The sequence below is a fragment of the Gekko japonicus genome, unplaced genomic scaffold (assembly GCF_001447785.1).
Source record: "Gekko japonicus isolate JY-2015 unplaced genomic scaffold, Gekko_japonicus_V1.1 scaffold336, whole genome shotgun sequence".
Classification (NCBI taxonomy): Eukaryota; Metazoa; Chordata; class Lepidosauria; order Squamata; family Gekkonidae; genus Gekko; species Gekko japonicus.
In genome coordinates this window covers 394,023-401,053 of record NW_015172014.1, presented here as the reverse complement: position 1 = coordinate 401,053, position 7,031 = coordinate 394,023, and the positions used below count along the sequence as shown (strand labels likewise).

The following is a 7,031-nucleotide window of genomic DNA, read 5'->3' as shown; positions in this document are numbered from 1 at the left end:
GAAAGAAAGAAAGAAAGAAAGAAAGAAAGAAAGAAAGAAAGAAAGAAAGAAAGAAAGAAAGAAAGAAAGACTGGCTTTAGGGCTCTCTTGGTGTTTTGTGTTCTTTCTGTTCGCTTCAGTACCTTTTGTGCGACGTGGAGGACCCCTGCCTGGAGTCTGACAGTGGGAAAGGCGGGGGGAGGGCATTAATATTTTAACGCTTAAACATAAAGAGGTGAAACCCAATAGATCTTGGCGCACGACACGACACCCTCATGAGCCATCGCCTCAGGGACCCATGAGCGGAGGACAGCCACACAGAGCAGTGCATATAAGAGCATGGCCAACTCCAGCCTGGGGAGTTCCTGGAGGTCTGGGGGGGGCAGTGCCTGTGTGTGTGTGTGGGGAGCATCTGAGGATAGAGTTCATCCATGATCTGTGGAATGCCAGAGTTTGCCCTCTGAAGCAGCCGTTTTCTCCAGGGGAGCCGACCTCTGTGGTCTTGAGATGGGATGTGATTCCGGGAGAATTCCGGGCCCTGCCTAGAAGTTGGCAACTCTAATAATCGTGGGCAGAGTATCTTTGTCCAATGGCTATTTTCCCCCCATCCACAGGGACTGCAAAAAAACACAGTCTCTCACTGCCATACAAGAGGGAGCACATTACCGGGCAGACACACAGCTTGCCTTTCGTACAGACAGATGCAGATCCGTCAGTCTCTCTCTCCCACACATGCGCATGACAAGGTTTTTTGCAGTCCCTGTGGATGGGGGGAAAATAGCCATTGGACAAAGATACTCTGCCCACAATTATTAGAGTTGCCAACCTAGCTGACAAGGAGCTCAGTGGTTGCACAATCCCACAACTCATGCGCTCATGCAGGTCTTCACAGGTGGGGATTCGACATCACTTCGAAACGCCAGAAGGCTTTCAGGAGAGTGAGTTCACACATTCAGATGGCGTGCGTTGGGCAGGCAGACAAGGAGATGCTGAGCGGGGTGCCGTGCGGCCCACAGAAGCCTCTGTGCCCCCCCACCCCCTTGCTTGTCCAAGCCCCCCAACCACTGGTGACAGTCACTGTGACCTTTCCTTTGCTTGTGTGCAAAGAACCCTCTAAGCTGTGGAGCCTTGTGAGCGAAAATTCTACTTTGTGAGCTGCTGGCACTGAAGAGTGAGCTGGCTGCTACGTACATTAGTTTGCTCTGGAGTCATCCTTCCTTAGCTGAGACAAAAATCTGTGAGCCGGAGGCTAAAAAACTGTGAGCTGGCTCACACTCACTCAGCTGAGAGGGAACACTGCTCACGTGCACAACCTCTTCCCTGCTTTTCAGCCCTCACTAAACTCTAGGCAATTCCACAACTTTAAGGTTGATGATGAAGCAACTGAAATTGTTCCAGGATTTTCTCTCCCTTGGCTCCATCATCAACCAAAAGAGAGCCAGTTTGGTGTCGTGGTTAGGAGCGCGGACTCTAATCTGGGAGAACTGGGTTTGATTCCCCTCTCCTCCACATGCAGCTGCTGGTGTGACCTTGGGTCAGTCACAAGTTCTCTCAGAGCTGTTCTCTCAGGAGCAGTTTCTCTCAGAGCTCTCTCAGCCCCGCCTACCTCACAGGGTGTCTGTTGTGGGGAAGGGAAGGGAAAGGAGTTTGTAAGCCACTCTGAGACTCCTTTGGGTAGTGAAGGGTGGGGTATAAATCCAGTCTCCTTCTTCTTCTCTTCGAAGGGGAAACTGCACCCAAGAAATCAGAAGGAGACAGAGATTGGGAACGGTGGCCATAAAGCAGCTAGAAAAGTTATTTCAGTGTAAGGATGTGTCACTGGTGAACGAGATCAAGTTAATTCACGGCATCGTTTTCCCCATTACACTCTATGGATACGAAAGCTGGACAGTGAAGAAAGGCGGCGGGAAGTCCTTCTTCACCCAAAGAGTGATTCACACATGGAATTCACTGCCACAGGAGGTGGAGGTGGCTAGAAGCATGGAAAGCTTCAAGAGGGAATTGGATAAGCATATGGAACAGAGGTCCATCAGTGGCTATTAGCCACAAGGTATAGAAAGGGACTCTCAGGCTGGGGCAAGGGATGCTCTGTCTTCTTGGTGCTTGGGGGGGGTCAACAGTGGGGGGGCTTCTAATGTCCTGGCCCCACCGCTGGACCTCCTGATGGCCCCTGGTATTTCTGGCCACTGTGTGACACAGAGTGTTGGGCTGGATGGGCCACTGACCTGATCCAACGTTGGCTTCTCTTATGTTCTTATAGGAACTCTCCGTCTGGGGCAGGTGATGCTCTGTCTTCTTGGTGCTTGGGGGAGGGGGCAACAGTGGGAGGGCTTCTAGTGTCCTGGCCCCACTGCTGGACCTCCCGAGGGCACCTGGTGCTATTGGCCACTGTGTGACACAGAGTGTTGGGCTGGATGGGCCACTGGCCTGATCCAACATGGGCTTCTCTTATGTTCTTATAGGAACTCACAGGCTGGGGCAAGTGATGCTCTGTCTTCTTGGTGCTTGGGGGGGCAACAGAGGGAGGGCTTCTAGTGTCATCTGGCCCCACTGCTGGACCTCCTGAGGGCACCTGGTAGTTTTGGCCACTGTGTGACACAGAGTGTTGGACTGGACTGGACGGGCCATTGGCCTGACCCAACACTGGCATCTCTTATGTTCTTATGTTCTTATGAAGAAAGTTGATGGCCAAAAAGCCAGACTGCCAAAAGGACAAACCACTCAGTTCTAGATCAAGTCCAGCCTGAACTCTCTCTGAAACCTAAAATTACTAAACTGAGGCTATCGTACTTTGGTCACACTGTGAGGAAAAGACAATAATGTTAGGAAAAGTGGGAGGCGGACGGAAAAGAGGAAGACTCAACATGGTGGAAGGGTGGAAATTGTAAAAAAAAATCAAGGAAAAAAACTGTGCGGAAAGACGCTAAGAAGAAGAGCAGAACGAAGACAACCAACCAACTCATAGGTACTATTCAAATTAGAATGATAATAATACGTCTATATGATGCTTCAGAACCGGCTGCAGATTAAAAGCGGTTATAAAGCGAATGGATATGATCTATGGACATATCCGGAATGTATAAAGAAGATAATCTGCTCGGTGAGATGGTGGCCAGATTCTCCAGGAGACAATTAGACTATACAACCAAAAGCAATATAACTACCTTTACAATTGAAGATATGAACAAAAAGGAAAGACTTGACTCTGTCCAGGACTGGTCAGCTATTGCCGCAACAATAAGAACCAACAGGAGAAGAAGATAAAGAGAAGAAAATTGCAACAAAGGAAGAGAAGATGAGACAGCAATTACATTCGCTGAAGACTCAATTTTAAGATGGGGGGAGGCCATTAAGCGGGGAACAAAAAAGTTTAAAGAAAAAAGAGATGCTGATGTTTCCTGATGTTTGCACTAGCGAATTTCATTTATGCTCTTGTATGCCTCTGTATATAGTCAGATTTGCTGGGATTGATGATAGAAGCGACACCATCATGACTGTTTACCTTCAACGTTAGCAAACATTGTTTAAAAAGCTAATTCTGTAAGCATGTATGACCTTCATCTCTTGGATTTTTAGTGGTTTTCTTTACTTTCTCCCATAGTTTATAGATTCCCCTCCCTTGATTTCTTGTAGTTCATTTAGAAAATGTAATAAAAAGCCAGAGAGAGAGAGAGAGAGAGAGAGAGACTCCGCTTGCCTGCCCATGACCAGTTCCACCCCACGCGCCTACAATTCATCCTGGGGTGTGTGTGAAAGAAAGATCTGGAGAGTGAATTCTAATGCGCTGATTTTTAGGAAAGGGTGGCAAATAACTGCCTTCTCCTGCATGAATCCCCCGTCTACTCTGGTTATCTTTGGAGGCCCTGTTTCGGGTGGCCCGTCCCCTGAGTCTTGATGGGTGGCAACCCAAGAAAGGGCATTCCCCGTCGCGGTGGCAAAACTTTGGAAACCCCCCCCCCCGGAGATTATAATCAGTCTCCCCCCTACTGCTGTCTTCTGCCAACGGGTGAAGATTTTTTCGCTTTGTTGGTAAAGGTTTCCTTTGCTCGAAAGCTGGTCGAATCCAACTCCAGAGGATGGTGCTCATCTCCATTTCCAAGCCGAAGAGCCAGTGCTGTCTGAAGACGCTTCAGTGGTCATGTGGCCGGCATGATTAGACGCCAAGGCACATGGAACGCTGTTACCTTCCCGCCGAAGCGGTACCTATTTATCCTCTTGCAATTTCTTGCTTTTGAACTGCTAGGTTGGCAGGAGCTGGGACCAGAGACGGGAGCTCACTCCATCTGGCAACACTCGGGTCTCGAACTGCCGACCTACTGACCTTCCAGTCTGCAGCTCAGCATCTTAACCTCTGAGCCACCGCGGCCCTACTTTGTTGGGCCTACCCCCAATTTCTGCTGTCAGGCCTCCTCTCCGGTTGTGTTATGTGTGTTGATTTGTTTTCTTTAATTATTTAAACATTATATAGATAGAAGTAGACAGGGAGAGTTGATGGGGGGAGATCTCTCCTCCATTCCTTTCCTTTCCCCCTCCTTTTAATTTATAAACCACAGTTTTATCTCCACATCCCGAGAATGAGACACAACTTAACCTCAAGCCTGATAGTTTCAGCCAGGATGTGCATAGCCTCAAGGTGGAAGTCTCAATTAGCCCCTACAATTGACCTCTGGTTCACGGAAGTTTGGGACCTTCTCATAATGGAGACAATTACAGACCGTCTACGACAGAAATGGTTCTCGTTCTTTGAATACATAACTGCTAACGATATCCAACCCCACCAACAAATATATCTCAAACTACTTTACACTTAATGTCACTACACTCTCACTACCTGGTTAACATATATACAGCCTGGTTGCGTTGCACCATTTATTACAATGTTTTAGCTGTGACTCACTTAAACGTTAGAGAAAGCTGCTGAATGTACTTTAAAATTATTTTAATCATCTCGTAATAAGGCTGTAACATGAGAAATATCTCATGTACTGTACAGTTTAACTAGCTTTATCCATTTCCACCATATTTGACTATTTGACTATGTAATATTTGAAGAAGAAGAAGAAGAGATTGGATTTATACCCCACCCTTCACTTGGAGTCTCAGAGCGGCTTACAAACTCCTTTCCCTTCCCCTCCCCACAACAGACACCCTGTGAGGGAGGTGGGGCTGAGAGAGCTCTGACAGAAACTGCTCTTTTTCAAGGATAGCTGTGCCAGAGCTTGTGACTGACCCAAGGTCACATCAGCAGGTGCAAGTGGAGGAGTGGGGAATCAAACCCGGTTCTCCCAGATTAGAGTCCGCACACTTAACCACTGCACCAGACTGGCTCTTTTTTTGAATGTTTCAGTTGTTATATCTCTAAACTTCACAATGTTTGTACACTTTTATCTTACAAAATACCGATAAAAAGAAATGATAAAAGGAAAAGAAATTACAATAAACACAAATAGCATTCGCAATAGTTGTAGAGATTCCTCTGTAAATAATTCTACAGAGCCCGTGTGGTGTAGTAGTTAAAGAGTGTTGGACTAGTGTCTCAGAGACCTAGGTTCAAATCCTCACATGCTATGGAAGCTTGCGGGGTGACCTTAGGCTAGTCAATAAACTCTCTTTCAGCCTAACCTACCATGCAGGGTTGTTGTGAGAATAAAATGGAGAAGAGACTGATGCAAGCCACTTTCAGTTTCCGTTGGGGAGAAAGGTGGGATCCAAATTAATAAGAACCCAGGAACAAGGTGGCGTGCGCCACCCTGGACCATGACCATATTCACCCAGTCATCCCAAGCCCAGATTGGCTAGTGACCGTTCCCGTGCATTAGGCCACTGGGCTTGCTTTTGAGAGTCATCTTGCGTTGCTCCCTCTGCTCAGGCAGGCCAAGGGTGGCTGTTCAGAAAGGGGCAGAACAGGCAGCCGTAGCCCCTGAACTCCCCACCCCCACTCCGAAATACTCAAAACCTTTCCTTGCCCTGCGGAGATCGCCAGTCGTCCTCCCAAAAGGCCCCCCTCTACACACAAAACCCCTCCAGCACAGAATGTAAGTCATTCGCTTCTCCCTGGAACCAGCTTTCTATGCCATGACAGAACATGGCATCGAAAGAACAGATAAAAGGAAGTGCTTCTTTACCCAAAGAGTGATCAACACATGGGATTCACTGCCACAGGAGGTGTTGGTGGCTACAAGCATGGACGGCTTCAAGAGGGAATTAGATAAGCATATGGAGCAGACGTCCATCAGTGGCTCTTAGCCACAAGGTGTAGATAGGAACTCTCGGTCTGGGGCAAAGGATGCTCGGTATTCTTGGTGCTTGTGGGGGGGGGGGTCAACAGGTGGGAGGGCTTCTAGTGTCCTGGCCCCACTGCTGGATCTCCTGACGCCCCCCTAGTATTTTTGGCCACTGTGTGACACAGAGTGTTGGACTGGAAGGGCCATTGGCCTGATCCGACATGGGCGTCTCTTATGTTCTTAAGGTATAGATAGGAACTCTCGGTCTGGGGCAAGGGATGCACTGTGTTCTTGGTGCTTGGGGGGGGGCAACAGTGGGAGGGCTTCTAGTGTCCCGTCCCCACTGCTGGACCTCCTGATGGCCCCCTGGTATTTTTGGCCACTGTGTGACAGAGTGTTGAACTGGATGGGCCACTGGCCTGATCCAACGTTGGCTTCTCTTATGTTCTTAAGAGGGTGAGGGAAAGTGTGGCGTAGTGGTGAGAGTGTTGGACTAGTATCTGGGAGACCCAGGTTCGAATCCCCGCTCTGCCGTGGAAGCTGGCTGGGTGACCTTGGGCCAGTCACACACTCTCAGCCTGACCTACCTCGCAGCGTTGTTGTGAGGAAAACACAGAGAAGAGAAGGATGTAAGCTGCTTTTGGGTCCCCACTGGGGAGAAAGTCACGGTATAAATGAAGCAAATCGATAAATCTACAGCCGCACAACTGCACAGTTGAACACATGCTTGGGGGACTTGAGCCACTCACAACCCCCACTACTATGCCACTTCCCCAAAGGACCCCAGGCACAGAAGTCCAGCAGGCAGAGGCAGTGGTTCAGGCCCTC

The 7,031-nt window shown here is 48.7% G+C and overlaps 1 protein-coding gene across 1 annotated transcript in view; it reads right to left on the bottom strand.

Moving 5' to 3' along the window:
* DLG4 (discs large homolog 4) overlaps positions 1-7,031 on the bottom strand; it is a 184,713-nt gene that overhangs the window by 176,670 nt on the left and 1,012 nt on the right. The window lies entirely within an intron of this gene.